The sequence below is a fragment of the Ambystoma mexicanum genome, chromosome 2p (assembly GCF_040938575.1).
Source record: "Ambystoma mexicanum isolate Mex_15411 chromosome 2p, UKY_AmexF1_1, whole genome shotgun sequence".
Classification (NCBI taxonomy): Eukaryota; Metazoa; Chordata; class Amphibia; order Caudata; family Ambystomatidae; genus Ambystoma; species Ambystoma mexicanum.
The window spans coordinates 1,096,086,279-1,096,104,281 of record NC_090923.1 but is presented as its reverse complement, the minus strand read 5'-3'; the positions used below and the strand labels follow the sequence as shown (position 1 = coordinate 1,096,104,281).

Sequence of the window (18,003 nt, the reverse complement as noted above, 5' to 3'; positions counted from 1 at the left end):
GACGCCAAGCTTGTGGTACTAAGCTTGACTTGGGAACTGGAAAGACAAGAAAGAAATGCACGCAGCCAGTGAATGGACAAGCGACCCAAGACACCGGTGTGTGTTAAGGAAAGATTGAAGTTACAACATTATATCGCAAGTGAAGGCTGCACGCGTGCAGATGATACGCGAAGAAAGGCAGACCTGTGAATGAACTCTGAAGTAAGGATAGCTGTGAAACCAGGGATACTGAGTAACTGAGTGGTCCAGCGAAAGGAAGTAGCCCACTCGAAAGTCTCTAAGAAAGGTGAATTGTTTGTAGGGAAAAAGTGAATGAACTATAAAAACGATGTGTTCAAAATTAAGCCAGAGAGAAGGGGAGAGTAAAAAGCTGAATATTGAACTTTGAGTCGAAGTGGTCCTTCGGAGGTCTGCAGAGAAAGCCACATACATTTGAAAGTCTTCGATATCTGGAAGCGGTCTGAGCCCGATTGAGGGAGACACCAAGTGTAATAAGTTTGGGGAAGGGAGCCCCTGCAAGTATTGTTGAACTTTTGTTGTGAAAGGTCTGAGCCCAACAGATTGGGGCCGGCATGAACTTTTTGGTTAACGTTGTTTGGAAGACTGGAAAAAGAGACTTTAACCTGGAAGGCCAGGTGGGCCTCGATCCACGTTTGAACTGTTTTTGTGTTAAAAACCCGAGCCAGACTGTGTCATGCTGTCTAACGTGGGGAGGAGAGCTGATTCAGCCACATTTATTCTTTATATTTGAACACAGATTTTCCTTTACATAAACATCTCCTTTATACACTTTTTGTACAAGAGATAGGGCAGGCATTAGGTTTTGTTAGCCTAGGCCATTTTGATATGACAGACTCAACTATGACAGTTTCATTTATTGTTTAATGTCGAGACTACTCCCATCCTAGTTATAGGGAAAAGTAGTTTTTCCATACCCGGAAACTTTAATAAAGGTTTTAAAAATGTTAACTTTTGTGTCAGTGTTATACTTGTGATACCATGCCTCCCCTACATTCCCCAGACCCAACTCTAAGTTATAGCGCCCAGATGGCCCTGTCCCAAGCTCCCAGCATTCCAAGGTACCAGCCAGTCACAAGCCACTGACCATAAAGCTGTTAGACCCCAATCAATTAGAAAAGATCAGAAAGCAGGGATAGTCTGCATTCACCATTAGGCCATGTGATTTGTGCAACGAGGTGCCGGGAGGGGTAAAATAACAAACCTAAAATGGGAGTGGAGGGCTTTGGAAGGGCGCTGACATGTCTGGAATCGAGCTGGGTTTTGTGAGTTACAGTGACCTCAAAGTATCCTCTTACCCCTTGTCTGCAGTACCAGGTGCACGTTAGCCTAAAGATGGAGAATGAATCGTTTTTCTTCGTATAATGAGCAATTAACTGTAGCTTCGTGCCTGGTGACGTGCGAGGCGGAGCCCACGTGGAAGAAGATGGACAGAAGGGGCTGGGACCAATAGACTGGCATCTCTTATGGAGCAGGTCTATGTATAGGGTCACACCAACCAGCCATTCGGATTTGTAACTTGAGTCCCTCATGACACGGTGTGCCTTTTTAATGTATTGCTTGTGCTGATTTTGCCAGACCGTTCCGTGGCATCAATGCTCTTTGCTGGCACATCTTTATTTTTGTGGAAATAAACCTTGTTCTCCTTGCAAGAGGTGTGCTGGGCCTTATTCCCGAGTGGCTTGCATTTTTTCTGGTGCGAGTGTTGAGGGTCTTCTCTACAGTTTTTATAGTATAGTGATGTATTTGATATGATGCAAGTAATTGTATTGATGAATTGTATGTTTTTGTATATTCAGATTAATGTGTCTACGGTTTGTATTTAATCAAGTACACAATAACAGAAAAAATACCAAGTTGGTAAAACAATAAATACAGGCAAGTGAGCAGGTGTTTGGCGCTGCAAGGTGTGTGGCGAGAAAGAGGAAGCCGGCCCTGCAGTGACAATTGGCCACGCCCCCTGGCGTCCTCCATCACGCCAGGGTGAAGCCGCAGGGAAGGGCGCAGGTGTTTGGCGGTGCTATATGGGAGCTAGCTATTGTGGCGAGTGCCCACATTGGCTTGACTTTTCAATTTGACAGTATCAACTTTGCCTTAGCTCTGCATGCCTGCCTAGTTCTCAACCACCTGCACTGCTTAATCTCTCCAAATAAGAAAGTGACACCTATTGTCCTGCATGCTGGTTGATGATATAACTTTCCAATATGGTTAAAAGGAAAGCTGACTCGTTGATTTACCCAGAAGGTGTTAACCTCCTAATCACCGAAATCCAAGGTCTTTTGGAGGATATAGACAAACTGCCATCTACTGGTGTTTCAAATTTGAAAGGTGGATTTCAATCCAATTGTGGCGCAAGCGCTCTTACGGAGGCAATTGAGTTATGTGAGCCCACCCAGGTGGAACGTCCCTCGGACAAGTCGGCATCTTTGGGGGTGCTCCATGCCGAGTGAAAGCCAGACATGTACCTGACTTGTGGAAGCCAATCAAGTGTCTAATTCAGCCAATCATCCAGCCTAAACGAACCAAAGGTGGCTTTTGCATGGCTCGGAGCAACTATGTGATTCCTGTTTCAGGTCTGGAAGTGTGCCCTGGTGTCACTGTGTCACTGCAGGAGCGATGGACGAGCCTCCCTTGACCCCGAGTCTTCGCTTCCCCTGTTTCACTTAGAGGAATACCTGTCAAATACAAGGTGTACACTCAGACCTGAATTCACCCGATTCCCCTGGGCCCTTCCCTTCTCTTTACTGTGTGCTGTGATGTCCCCCTATGGGCTTACCTTGATCTTTAGTAGGGTGTGCACTCAATCCTGCATTCACAGGGGTGCAATTCACTCATGTGATGGTGCCAATGCCTGTAGGCTGAGTTCAGATGCCAAATACTGTGTTATCCCTTCACAGCGAGGCCGAGAGTTCAAGGCGCCAGTTTCTTCACTGGCTAGAAAGTCCTTCCCACAAGTGAACGTTGCGCGGAGAATGTTGGGTGTCCAAAATTGTCCGTATTGTCTTTGTTTGCCGGTATTTTTGTGGGTGAGTAGCGCTGCGTGTAGAAGCTAGCTGCTGGTAGGTTTGCGGAGAGCCTTCAATTCGAGCGCACCTGGTAATGTCTCTCCCTTTCCCTTCCAGGAGAAATTATGTGGTATTAGCACCTCGAGTCCTGGTTCAGCGCTTCTGGAGACTTGGTGGTTAGGTAAGTTTGCACGGAGGCTTTTGGTAAGTATGCACCACGTAGAGAGAGAGAGAGCGCAGTGAAATAAGTGTCTGCGTTATTGGAGCGAGCGCAATGAATAATGTCTCTTCTTTCTTACAGGGGTTTGTGCGCTTGTGCAACTAATCTGGATTCCAGCGTCGCGGGAAGATTCGGTGAGTATGCGCAGCGTTACTGATGTGCACGTGTTAACGCTGTTCTTCTTTGTTCTTACAGGTGCCGGTGTAGAAGTCCCCTCTTGACCAGAGATAGCTGCGGCGTGGAGTAAGAAGCGGGTAAGCTGAAGCTGAATGATCCGGAGCAGGTAACCAGAAGCAGGATGATCCGGAGCAGGTAAGCAGAAGCAGGATGATCCGAAGCAGGTAAGCAGAAGCAGGATGATCCGGAGCAGGTAAGCAGAAGCAGGATGATCCGGAGCAGGTAAGCAGAAGCAGGATGATCCAGAGCACGGCAAGTGTGTTGCTGATACAGCTCACAGTAAGCAACACGAAGCACTGGAAGAATCTTGGGTATGGCTTATGTAGCCAGCCACACCCAAGCACTAGAGAGCTCATGGGTTATCATGCACTTCCTGTTTGGCAACAGGAAGTGGTAACCAGGAAGTTACTACAAACACTAGGAAGGAATGAAAGGAGGGATTTGTTATGGGTTCTTTGTGTGCCTATGCCAGGCCTGCCAAGCCTCCACCCAGCTTTCCCCCAACTACCTGCCTGATGTGCATATTAGTGAAACACTCTGGGTTAAATATTTTCCATCATGTACGGTACTAATAACTTCCCTGAAGGCCTACATCAAGGGGCCTACTGTTCAAAAATATCAAGCCACATTCCACAGTTTTCCGTAACTGACATGGCCCTGGCTATACACTCACAGTAGGTAGGAAAGAGCCCAGACACAGAACAAGGGTATCAGGTATTAATATCGCCACATATATGGTCGCCGTGAATAATATCGCCAGGAAAATGTCGTGGCGATAAAATAAATAAATAAATAAATAAATGTGGGGGTTGCGGGGGTGTCCGCCGCATGTTCCATGCAATAATGTCGCCACAAAAAACGACCATTTTTCGGCGATATTTTTGCATGGCGATATTTTTGTGGCAACATTTTTACATGGAACCAGAACAAGTACTAGCTGACATGAAATTCTGATTGTACGGTATGAGCCACAGGAACCACTGGGGATCCTTAACAGTTCAGGAGAGAAGGAGCACCCTGGTGAGAAGACTCCCTGGATCAATGGAAGAGGCAATGTCTCAAGAGGGCAAATAAGCGCTGTAGATTCCTGGTGAAATCGAATGCCAGCTGCTTGAGGGCTTGATTGTGCATCTGTACTGCAAAGAAGCCCTGCTTGTACCTTGCAACCGACCGCAGGAGAAGAGTCTTTGTTTTGTGGGGAATGCAGAGCTGAAGGTAGGGTTGTGTAGCAGTTTCTAGGAAAAGAGCAGTGGTTAGATGGGCGATTCCACAGCTACAGAGCAAGCAGATCTCAACGCAGAAGAAGACACAAAGAAGTTCTACACAGGAAGTAGATGGCATCTCTCAAAGAAAACAGGACCTGGGTCCATGCAAGCAGCACAAAAACAGATTTCCATGAGAACAGGAACAACTCACCAGAAAAGTCAAAGCTGCAAAGCTAACTGGTCTTGAGGGGGATAACTCCTTTATATAGAGTCTATGAACTGTGCATGCTCCTTGCCCAATTTGGACAATCATGCCTACTGGAGCCTGCACATTGCTTGTTTCCAGATGCCAAATCCCTGTGGAGTCTGGAATTTGATTTGTCTACCGATTGCTTCGAGTGGCTGGCTGCTTGACCCCCCACCTACACTTATCCCTCAATGGGTTGAATGTCTGGGTTGTGGGGGCTCTTGTAGCAAAAAACGTTGTGGTCCTGGTGCCATCTTTGCTAACTGCTGTTCCAGAACTATTCTTCAGACCTTTTCTCTCTCCTTCCTCAATCTTTCTCACCTACTTTGGAAGCCAGACCGCTTCCTGGACACAATCCTGCAAAAGAATGCGACTCAGAACCTTCAATTCTTTGTCATAGCCAACAAAATCCTTCAAAACAACTAGGCCAGCTTCCGCCCCTTTTTTTCTAAACCAGTTTGCTGTCACTTCTGTCTTGAGTGACATGCGCGACAGTGTTAGTTCACGATTCTGCTTAACCTTTCAGTGGCACTCGACATGGTAGACCATGACCATTTCTCCCCTTCTCAGTACTCCCAGCCTCTGCTATTTAAGGCATTGCATGTACTCTCTCTCTGATAGATCACAGATTGTTGTTCGCCAGGGTTCCAATCCGAACTCGAAATCTTCACCTGTCAAGTCCCTCAAGACTCCACGTTTTCCCACATCCTCTACAACATCCAAGTATGTCCAATGGCCTACCTCATTTGCTCCTTCATCTTCACCATGTCTGCCAATGACACCCACTTCCTAACAGACTTGACAAATACCCAGAGGCTGAAGCAGTTACCCTTCATCAATGCTCGTCTGCTATTCTGAAATGGCTCAAATCAGAAGTGATCGGATCCAAATCATCATCAAGAACTCTAATCAACTCTGACTGTTCTTCTGCCCACCCTTTCTTGGACAAGCTTCCTCTCCTTTACAATTCATTAAAAGCTTAGGTGGCCTAATAGAGCCAGCCAATCTATCTGTTGCTTCCCAATTACATACAGCAAGCAACTCATGACCCTTTCTTTTTGCCTACTTCGTCCACCGCCAAGTAAATCTCCCCACTTCCTTTCCTTCCAGCACAAAGCAACCACTGTGTGGTGAGTTAGGGGCCTTGCGCATCCTCTGCCATGAGTGGCCCAAACCACAGGAAATTGGGATGGTCCCACCACTACTGAATGGGCCTCTCAGCGGGTGAATGGAGTGGGATTCCATGGGCTTGTCACCATATCCAAGATGAAACATTATTCTTTCCCCTTTGAGCACACCAGCACATCAAACATTTAAAGGAATCTGCAAGCCCAAGCAGTTAGTCTTTGACTAGTACAGGTTACACAGTTAAGTTGACCCATAGTCACAAACATTAAGCAGATCCAGTTTATGCACAGATCAGAGGAGGAGGCAGATTTCATATCGTCCATGGAACGCATGGTCGGGCATGGATGCTGCACCTGCTCGCCCAGCAAACAAAGGCAGCCGTAGAACACTGCAGAGCCCTGAACACGGCAACAGCGAATCTCAACATGGAGTCGATGTCATGGGACATACTTGTAACCGCGGATCCGGCAATTGGGAACATTATAAAGTCAATTTACATCCTACCCAATATGAGGACTATGCAACAAGTTACTTTCCTGTAATTACTGTTCTCCAGCATGGGTCTGCCATGGATTGACATGCTCACGAATATTCCCTGTCGTGAAGCCTGGAATCTTTGGTAAAAGAAAAAACTTTCACTTACAGTCTTTCTCCTCTGAACCAATCACTGAACTCTGGGTCATACTGCCCCCAGCCAATGACTGCCTTCTCCCTAAGCCCCTCTCCTGACAGACACCAAAGTTCACAAATAGTTGAGACGTCTTCTGGAAACTCTGTGTGGCACGTAGAACTTCAGAGCACAAGCCACATCCAGCGAGTGAAAAGTCCTTTCAGCCGGCGACGAAGGTTTTGGAAAGAACAAAGGCAACACCAAAGGCTTGTTGAGGTGGAATTCCGACGGAACCTTTGTCATGAAGGAGGGGTATGTCCGCAGCACCACCCTTGTGTCGTGAAAAGTCAGATAAGGCTGTTTGCAGGATATGGCCTGGATCTCACCTACCCTCCTGGCATAGGTGATGGCCATGAGGAAAGATGTTTTCCACAAGAGGAACGGGAGAGGGGCTGATGCATAGGCTTGAAGAGGGCCCCATGAGCCTTGTCAGTACCATGTTGAGTTCCCACGCTGGGGCAGGCGCCTTCACCGGCGGGAACGATCGAAACAGTCCTTTGAGGAACTCCTTGATGAGACGGTGGGGCCAAAGAGAAGACCATCCTGGAGACCTGGTGTAGCGGGAGATAGCCGCCAGATGTACCTTGATAGAGACGTGTGCCAGCCCCGCCTTGGCCTAGGACAACAAGGATGGAAGAATCTGTGGGGCTGTGACCCTCAGAGGGTTGATCATCTGCGACCGGCACCATGTAGCGAAACGCTTCCACTTGTGCCAATAGCACTTAAGAGTCGACGACGCTCTGGCCTTGGCAAGGACCTCCCTGCAGTCCGCCAGCATCTCACACCCTCCGAACTCGAAGGCTGCAGGAGTCAAGCCTTCAGGTTCAGCGATCCTGGGTCGTGATGCAGGATTGCGCCTCCTCCTCTGGTGAGCAGATACGCGACCACTGGCAGCTTGACTGGAGGTGACGTTGACAGGCTGAGAAGGTCTGGGTACCAAATCTGCCTCGGCCATGCCGGGGATACGAGGATCATCTTACATCGCCACCATTTGAGTTGAGTGATGACTCGCAGCAGGAGAAGCAACAGAGGTAACGCGTACAGGTACAGGCCTTCCACGGAAAGGAAAACGCTTCCCCATGAGCCTCGGTTGGTTGAACCTGCTGGCAAATCCTGGCCTTTGGAATTTGTCGCTGTTGAAAATTGATCGAACTGGGTCTGCCCCATCTGAGGAAGAGGCTGTCCACTTGATCCTGCCAAAGCTCCCACTCGTGGCAAGAGCTCAGCTCCCTGCTGAGGGAGTCGGTGATGGTGTTCTTGACCCCCTCCAGGTGAAAAGGAATGAGGAACATTTCCTGGCCGACATCCCAGTGCCACAAGTCCTGCACCTCTCTGGAGAGAGCTGAGGATCTGGTTCCCCCCTGCTTCCTGATGTACAACATCATGGTGGTATTGTCCATGAAGACCCCCACCACCTTGCCCTTGAGGGACGGAAGGAACGACTCAAGGGCCCAGAACACTTCCCGCAGCTCTAGGACATTGATGTGGAGATCCCTCTCCTCCAGCAGCCACAGGCCTCTTGTGTGGAGACGTCTGGTGTGGGCTCCCCAGCCCTCCGGGGAAGCATCCGTGGCGACTGTCTTCTGGTAGGGGGGGCTATGAAAATCCATGCCCCCGGAGATTTTGGAGCACACGCCCCACCACCTTATTGCTTGACGGAACTCCTCGTTGAGAGTAATCTTGTCTGCAAAGCTTCCCGTCACCTGAATCCACTGAGCGTCCGGGAATTCCTGAAGGGGTCGCATCCGCAACCTGTAGAGTCGGATCAGGTAAATGCATGACGACATCATGCCGAGCAGCGACTTGATGGTTGGCTCCATGGTGGTCTTCAGTGCAAACAGCCGTTGCATCCTGCCGAGCAAGACCGCCATCCGCTCGTCCGAAGGAGCTGCCAGGCAGGAGACCGTGTCGCATCTGGCCCCCAGGAACAGTGCGTTCTGAAACGGTATCAAGCAGGACTTTGGATAGTTGATGGAGAATCCCAGATTCGTCAGCAGCCGGACGGTCCTCTCTGTGTTCGAAGGCCAATTCCCTTAACCTGGCCCGGATGAGCCAGTCGTCGAGGTACGGGTATACGTGTATCCCCTGTAGACGCAGATGGGCCGCCACTGGTACCAGGCACTTCGTAAACACCCTGGGCACCGACTTCAGTCTGGAGGGGAGGGTCTTGAATTGATAGTGATTTCCCTGCACTACGAAGCACAGGAATTTCAGATGTTTTTCGTGATTGGGGACATGGAAGCGTACTCCAGATCCAGCGACGTCAGGAAGTCTCCTTCCTCCAGTTGGCCGAGCATGTGCTGCAACGTGACCGGAGGCATTTGTTGAGGCGCTGCAGGTCTAGAATGGGCCTCCAACTCCCGGTCTTCTTCATTACCAAGAAGTATCTGGAGTAGACTCCGGAGCCGCTTTGGAACAAGTTCCATTGCCCCTTTTCTCATCATGGCCCGTACTTCCCTCAGCTCCTGCAGGATGTGCTGTTCCTGCTAGGCCACCGACGGCATCCGCGAACACTTTCATTGGAATTCCAGAGTGTATCCATGGGTGAGAGCGCCCAGCACCCATCAGTCGGTGGAGATACTTTCCCACTCGTTGACGAAGCCTGCCAGCCGGCCTCCCACCGGGGTGAATGGGTGAGGGCCCGACGTCCAGGCCGGTTCAATCTTGCTTTGGGGCCTTGGGAGGGACGACGTCGGCCACCTCCTCCGAAAGCCTTGGAATGGCCCCTGTAGGCCTCCTGGGTCGTGGATCGAGAGGGCTGGCAGTACGAAGAGGATCCTCCGCCGAAGCCCTTCGTAGATCTGCCGAATTTTCATCCTGAGGCACGAAAGGAAGGATGATGTTGCAGTGCCCAGGACACGTGCCGTCCCCTTGTCGGTCTTAATGGCCTGCAACAATTCGTCGTCAGCCTTCCCAAAGAGTTTGTCCCCATCGAAGGGCATGCCCAGTACCCTCGTCTGGACCACCTGACGGAAGTTGGTGGTTTTCAACCAGCTACGACGACGGAGGCATACACTGTTCCTCATCTGTCGGAACCCTGTGTCTGATGTCCAGAGCCACAGTGATGGCATGGTCTGATGCCACCTGGTCCAGCTGGAGGATCTCCAGTGCCTCAACCCGCTTGTGGCTGGACAGAAACAGCAGCAGAAGCAGGGCCATCTTATACCACAGCTCCCTGTCGTATCTGGCCAGGATTGCAAGTGCATTAGCTGCCTTGACTGTCGGTGACGACGAGTAGATCACTTTCCAACCCATGGCATCTAACTTCTTCCCTTCGCTGTCCAGAGGAACGGAGGCTGAAGACGAGGTTAGCGGACTTCTTTCTTGCTGCCACTGAGTCCGGAGTAGGCTGCAAGCTTAGGCACTTGGGTGCGGACTCAGGCACCCGGTACTTTTCTCCAGCCTATCCTTCTTCGCCGTGGCTGAAGCCGGGTTTCTCATCAACGCCAGGGCCTTCGTCCCAAACGTTGTCCAGGAGAGGCACTGCCAGAATGGTCTTCCTCTTGGCCTCACGCCGTTAAAAAGGAAACCTTCTTTCTTAGTCTCTTCTGGCATCAAATGGATACCATGGCAAGGAACAAACCCACTTCGCCCGGTGGAAAACCCCTTGGCGGCAGAGAAACGTCAATTTCTGTAGTTGCCGTGTCCGTCCCCATATCCCTGGGGGGGGCATGTGCAGATGTTGATGCTGCGGTGTAGGGTGCGGTCTCCTTTTCTTTGCCGGGGACTGGCCCGGTGTCGCTGGTTGCGCTGTCGGCATTCTCTGCTGGATTTCTGACAGCAGGGTGTGGATGGTTGAAAGGATGTCCATCGATACATCCCTCGTAGGTGTCGGGGGTGTAGGCTTGCTAAGCCCAGCGCCCTCATCGTTGGCGTTTCCGCCATCGTCATCAATCCCCACGTCCTACGGGACCGTGTGAAAGGACACCAGGTCCTCCTCCTCCGAGGAAGAAATATCTGTGCCCTGGAGCATGGCTGAGGCCTCTCCCCCACCCCCCTTTTTGCATCCTGAGGGTTCGGTCTAGGGCTTAGGGATGGCATCCTCTTCTCCGGCGTCTTCTGCACTGGCTTGGCCGAGGTCTCCCGCCTCAGGGGCAGGGATACTCTGGGCACCGCCGGGGCATCCCTGGACCGGTTCAGCCCATTTTGCCTTCGAGAGGGTGGCTGCCACCAGCTTGATCGTCGAGGATGACTTCGCCTGAGCCTTCAGGGGCAGGTCGGACACCTTTCCCTGTGCCTTCTACTGTTTATCTCGCAGCTTCCCTGGGTTAGCCGATTTCCTCTTCGAGGAGGAGCTGGAGTGATGAATGGAGACAAATTGTGAAGATGAGCGCACCCTGCTCATTGCAGGACCCACTTGCACGGCAATCCAGATGGAAACGGGACACGTGATGCTTCGCCTTTTCTGGGCCCCACACGGATGGAGCGTCCTCAAAGGACTTTGAAGCCCGCTCCCGGGACCGACTGGTCCTGGGTGAGGCATGCCCCTGCTTGCTGCATGGGGTAGAGGCCATGGCATTGAGCCACGCCGCCAACCTACTGTGACGATCCTTGACGGTTTACTTGGAAAAACCAAGGCAGATTTCACAATCCGCTTCCCTGTGGTCCAGATGGAGACAGTTGAGGCACTGGAGGTGTTTGTCCTCTATAAACACATTTCTCAATCCGCAGCTGGAGCAGAGCTTAAAGAGGTAGCCTCCTCCTCCTCCTCCTCCTCCTACATGCGGTGTAGACCCAATGGCCTTCTGGAATCTTCAATGAAACTTCGACGATGCTTGCCCTTGAGGGGCATTGAATGACGCCGACAAATTGATCCCTGCTTGCCGTTGAAAGGAGCGAAAGGAGACACAGGCTCTATTGACCAAGAATAGCGCACAACTACAGAAAAGCTCAAGGAGCAAAAGACGAGGACTCCCAACACTAGAACATGTGGTAAAAATCTGAAGATGGCTGCCAGACGAGTGATTGGTTTAGCGGAGAAGAACAAGTTACTTCTTACCTTGTAACGTTCTTTCGATGGGATGTTCCTCCGACGTATTCCTTATCTTAGATATCTCTTTCCAGCTTTGCTGGCCTCGGAAATTTTCTCTCTCTCTAGAGGGCGCTGCGCGTCGATGTCCCCCCGACAGCCGCCGTATCGACGTCGACGTCATCCTGCCTATAAAGGCCGCGCGCAGCGTCCGTAGCTCAGTTCTGTTTTGTAGCCCACAATAATTCTTTCTGGACTAGACTAATCACCCTGAAGGAGCGTAAACTGCAACAACAAGGGAAGTAGTACTGCGGGGATGGATGGGAGGGTCGATAAGGAATACGTCGGAGGAACATCCCATCGAAAGAACGTTACAAGGTAAGAAGTAACTTGTTCTTCGAAGGGATTGTGTCCTCCGACGTATTCCTTATCTTAGATAGGCTCCCATAGCAGTATTCCGTTATTGGAGGTGGGAGTACTGACTTCATGCTTCCTCTTATTGATAAATAGAGTGCAATACTGCCCTTCCAAACCTAGTCTCTTGACTGGAGGAGGAATGCAAGTTGTAAAACCGTGTAAAGGTATGGACGGACGACCATGTGGCAGCCGCACATATGTCTCTAACCGGCACTCCTCTTTTGAGGGCCGATGAAGCTGCGATACCTTTGGTCGAATGAGCCCTAAGATTTTGAGGGGGCTCTTTTCCTGCCAGTTTATAACATTCCAAAATGGCTAAAATGATCCATCTGGAAATGGTCTGCTTAGTTATCGGTAACCCCAGCTTGTGACCTCCGTAGCCTACAAACAGCTGGTCTGCTAGTCTTATCCTAGCCAGTCTACTAATGTAAAAACTTAAATCCCTTCTTGGGTCCAGCCTCTGTAACCTCTCTTCCTCTTTCCCCGGATGGGGAGGAGGATAGAAAGATGGAAGGGTAATCTTCTGTGTGATATGAAATTCAGAAACCACCTTTGGGAGGAAATTAGGCTTCACTTGCAGAACAACTTTGTCTTTGTGAAAGATTGTATGAGGGGGTTTACAAGAAAGAGCTTGTAACTCGATCACCCTTCTAGCAGATGTAAGTGCTACTAATAAAACAGTCTTAAGGGTAAGAAACCTTAATGAACAAGAGTGGAGTGGTTCGAAAGGTGTGCCCATCAGGAAAGTTAGGACTAAATTTAAATCCCATAGGGGAACCTGGAATGGTCTTGGGGGATAAACGTTAGTTAACCCCTTTAGAAACTGTATTACCAAGGGTAACTTGAAATAGGATGGTTCTTCCGCAGTGCGCTTAAAGATGGATAGCGCTGCGAGATAGCCCTTGATGGTGCCAACTTCAAGGCCTGAATTCGCTAAATAAAGTAGGAAAGACAAAACCATTGGTGTACCACATGAAAAGGGATCGATATTCTTATCCCTACACCAGCTGCAAAATCTGTTCCAACGGCAGCGGTATAAAGATTTTGTTGCTGGCCTTCTTGCCGAAAGCAACACCTCCATAACATCATCAAGGAGGTCCCAATCATTGTACCTCAGCCTTTCAGAAGCCAAGCGTGAAGGTTGAGGGTTTTGATGTCTGGATGGAGAACCTGACCTCCCTTCTGTGAGAGCAGATTCTCTCTGAGTGGAAGTCGAATTGGAGGGCAGATGGACAAGTCTAGAAGGTCCGGGTACCATGTTCTCCTGGCCCAATCCGGGGCAATTAGGATCATGGTTTTCTGGAATCTTCTCAACCTCCTGATCATTTGAGGAATGACAGGGACCGGTGGTCCACTATGAACGCGTCTCCTAGAGCTCCTCTCGGGGGAAATTCCCTTGAACAGAACAGATCGCACTTCCTGTTGACACTGGTGGCGAACAGATCCACCTGAGGGGTTCCCCAAAGGGCGAAGATCTCTTGAAGGACTTCCTGAGCTAGTTCCCACTCGTGGGAGACTGTGCTCTGCTTGCTCAGAGCGTCCGCTGTCAAGTTCTTCTCTCCGGCTAGGTGAACTTCTGATAGAGAGATTCCTTCTTGGATTGCCCAAAACCAGAGCTGCATCGCCTCTCTGCACAGAGGTAGTGATCCTACGCCTCCTCTTTTGTTGAGGTAATGCATGGCCACTGTGTTGTCCGTCATTATCAGGACATTCTTTCCTTGTAAAGATGGCAGAAAAGCCTTCAGCGCAAGTCTGATGGCCCTCAGCTCTAACAGGTTGATATGTAGTCTGGACTCCGATGGAGACCAACGACCACTGATGGTCAAGTCGTTGGCGTGGGCTCCCCACCCCGTGAGTGAGGCATCCGTGACTACTGTCATCTCCGGCCAGGGTTGCCAAAACTGCTCTCCCTTCAGAATGTTCTCCTGACAGGCCCACCACAGGAGGTCTCGAGCCACCCTGTCGGGAACCTGAAGAAGATCTGTCATTCTCCCTGAGAATTGTGACCACTGAGTTCTCAGTGCCCACTGGAGGGATCTCATTCTCAGGCGAGCCTCTGGCACTAGGAAAATGCAGGATGCCATGAGGCCTAGCAACCTCAAAAAGTCGAAGGCTGGGAGACGTTGGGCATTTTGAAACTTGGTAACCATCTGTAGAATATCTTGAGCCCTCACCTCTGGTGGCGAGGCTTTTCCCAGGGAAGTGTCCAGGATCGCTCCGATGAACTGGAGTCTCTGCGATGGTATCATTTGTGACTTCTTTAAATTGAGGGAGAAGCCCAGTCTGTGAAGGGAGTGGCAAACATGATTTAGCTGGATCTGAGCTTGTTCCAAAGATACAGCTCTGATCAACCAATCATCCAGGTAGGGGTAGACGTGAATCCCTTCCCTCCTTAGACTTGCAGCCACTACCGACATTAACTTGGTGTAGACCCTCGGGGCGGAGGTCAGCCCAAATGGCAGCACTCGAAATTGATAATGAGAGTTGCCAATTGCGAACCTCAGGTATTTCCTGTGTTTGAGATGGATTGGCACATGGAAATAAGCGTCCTGAAGGTCCAGAGATACCAACCAGTCCTGGAACTGAAGGACCTGAAGGATCTGAGAAAGAGTTACCATCTTGAATTTGTCTTTCCTGAGGAATTTGTTCAATTCTCGCAAGTCCAAGATGGGTCTCATTCCTCCGTCTTTCTTTGGAATGTGAAAATAAGGGGAGTACCAGCCCTTGTTCCTCTCCGCTACAGGTACCGGTTCTATGGCACCTTTCTCTAGCAGGTCTAAAATTTCCTGCAAGAGGAGCGGATCTGGAGCTTTTTGAGAGCTGATCCCCGGTGGATGACTCTGAGGTATGCGTAGGAGAGGCAGGCAGTAACCTTGTGCAACTGTCTCCAATGCCCAAGCATCTGACGTGATAGCCTGCCATTCCGCCAGATGTTGAGTTAACCTGCCTCCTGCAGGTGTCTTGTGAGGGAAGTCCTCAGAGTGGTTTTGGGGCGGCTGATGCAGATGCCGATGGTAAAGAGGCACCTGCTGTTGCTGCGGCTTTTGAATATCTACCCCGTCCACCTCGGGTAGTTCTACTTTGTCCCCTTTGAGCCGGTCGTCCTCTACCTCTTCCGAATGCGGAGTAGAAGCGAAAGGACTTGCCTCTCGCAGAGGTTCCTGTGGGACGAAAAGGTGTCCGACGGATTGCAGCGCTTAGGGATTTTGCTGCTGCCTTTGATGTTTGCAGTTTTTCTAAACTGTCATCCGCCTTTTTCCCAAACAAAGAAGAGACATCAAATCGCATGTTCAAGAGCCTGGCTTGCACATCTGGGGCAAAACCAGACTTTCTCAACCAAGCAAATCTCCTGGTTGTTGTACTTGCCGCCATTGCTCTGCTGATACTGTCAGCCGAAACAATGCCCGTCTGGAGGGATTCGCACATAGCGTCTTTACCGTCCTTTATGATATTTAGGAACGCCTCCCTTTCTTCTCCCTCCGGGATGCAGTCAGCCGCTGTAGAAGCACACTCCCAAAGTGTATGGCTAAATCTAGCAAGGGTGCAAGTAGCATTAATAGATTTTAACGCCATGCTACATGCCGAAAAGACTTTCTTAGCCATATTTTTTATCGTCCCTGTCCTGTGGGACGGTAGGGTAAGCAGTCTTGATGTCAGTAGAAGATGCTGCCTGTACCACCAGACTTTCTGGGGATGGGTGTTTGGACAAAATCTCTGGGTCTGCAGAAGATACCCTGTATTTAGTAGACAGTTTTTTTTATTTACTGCCGGGACGACATCTGGGGTTTCCCAGTTCGTCATGATTTTCCTTTGAAGAGCTTTATGAAAAGGTACTGCAGGATCCTCCTGTGGACCTTTGTCAACAATATCCGTGAGGTCATCTTGTTGGAAAGCCTGTGAAGGTGTTGACCACCCCATAAATTCTGTGATCCTGGCCATTAAGGCTCTATAAGGGGTTTCAGCATGCTCCCCCGGGTCTGGCCTAGCGAACTCCACCTCTGGGGAAGTGTCTAAACCACTTGCCTCATGTAAGGAATCATGGAGTTCCTTCAATCTGCGTTCCTCTGAGGATAACTCCTCTTGAACTGGGGTTGCAGATCCCTGCAACTCAAATGTCTCTTCTTGGTCAGATAGTTCTCCCCCTTCCATAATTGAGGACATTGTTCTCAATTGGTCTAAACTCACAAAGGGTGTGAAACCCATCTCCAAGGCAGAGAGTGCCAAACTTGTTGTAATCGGCCTCGAAAACGTCGATGTCGTCGACGCTGACGTCGAAGGCTTCGAACGTGGCGTTGAAAACAAAGGCGGAGGCCTCGAGGTCCTCGATAGAATTGGAATTCTGCTTGAGGATGTCGACAATCTCAGCGACATCGTCATCGAAGACCTGGGAATAGCCACTGGGTGCGCTGCAACCGTGACTTTCCTTGGCGTCGACGCCGGTGTTGAGGATGGCGTCGAGTCGACAGACCCATGTGTCGAAGGTCCCTTCGACAACGGCGTCGAAGACACCGACCTCGACGTCGACGGAACCTTCGTCGACGGCACCTTCGAAGAAGGATTTGAGGTCTTTGCTTTGCTCAAGGGTTCATGACGCGCTCGAGAAACTTCCTTCGCCGGGTACTGCGACTCGCGGCGTTTTGGACCTTCGGGTCTTTCGACCAGAGCATCGCTCTCGGCAGTCTTCGAGGGGGTCGAGGCCGCTTTCTCGAAGACGCTCATCATATTTTTCGGAATTCCTCCCATTCAGCCCGGGAACTATGTTTCGTGGGGCAAGGGATCTCTTAGGTGAAACAGAGGAAGGAGGACGAAGAAGGGGATCTTCGGCATTTCCTTTTCGAGTGCTTCGATCTCGAGGAGTGATGGGACCCGCTTCGAGACCTGGAGCGCAAATGGTGACGAGGAGACGAATGTCTCGACTTCGTCGAGGATGAAGAAGCGTTAGAAGTCTTACCTTTTTCCAGCTTCCCCCTACGCTCCTTCAGGGCCTTAGCTGTCATTGACATACAGTCCTCGCACTCCGAACAATGGTGTTCAGCTCCCAAACACCACAGACAGACTCTGTGAGGGTCAGTCAGCGACATCTTTTTTCCACAGTCTCGGCATTTTTTAAAGCCGGACCGAGGGGTCGTCGGTTCAGACGAGGAAGCCATCGAGTATGGATCGAATATCTCGAGGAAATAGGAATAATTCTCTACGAAACTGAGCAACGATATTCCGAGGCACTGAGTAAGCGCGGAAAAACAGAACTAAGCAACGGACGCTGCGCGCGGCCTTTATAGGCAGGATGACGTCGACGTCGATACGGCGGCTGTCGAGGGACATCGACTCGGCGGACATTGACGCGCAACGCCCTCTAGAGAGAGAAAAAATTTCCGAGGCCAGCAAAGCTGGAAAGAGATATCTGAGATAAGGAATACGTCGGAGGACACAATCCCTTCGAAAGACAGTTTGTAAGTCAAACTGAAACCGAGGATTCCCGGCCTGACGGCAGGGAATATTCATCAGCATGTGAATCCATGCCAGACCCCAAGCTGGAGAAGACAGTAATCGCATAAAGAGACATTAAGGGAAACAATGGAAACGGGGCCAATGGGAGAACCGGAGATGAGTCACCGAAGGTAAAGACAAATCCTAGACTGGCTTACAGACAGACACACCTCCCGGGGTGTATAAAATGGGACGGGCGGAGGCAATCAAATGATACAGACCGGAGGAAGCAGGCGGGCTACTTACAGTTCCATAGGGAGACCTCTACCTGGACCGAGATAGTCTACCTGCCGGCAGCTGTACAGCAGCAGCTCTGCCACATACAGGATAGAGATCAAGCCACAAGGACCATTGGCTTGCAGGAGGTGGAGCCCACAGCTAGGTTTACAGAATCATGGAGGAAGTTGGAGGGTAAGAGGACTGGACTGTGCAGAAAGAGTCTTGAGAAGTCGCCTGCCCC

General features: G+C 50.4%; 1 protein-coding gene across 2 annotated transcripts in view; it reads right to left on the bottom strand.

Annotated features, from left to right (window-relative positions):
* SNX15 (sorting nexin 15) overlaps nt 1–18,003 on the bottom strand; it is a 563,181-nt gene that overhangs the window by 98,550 nt on the left and 446,628 nt on the right. The gene's annotated exons all lie outside the window — the stretch shown is intronic.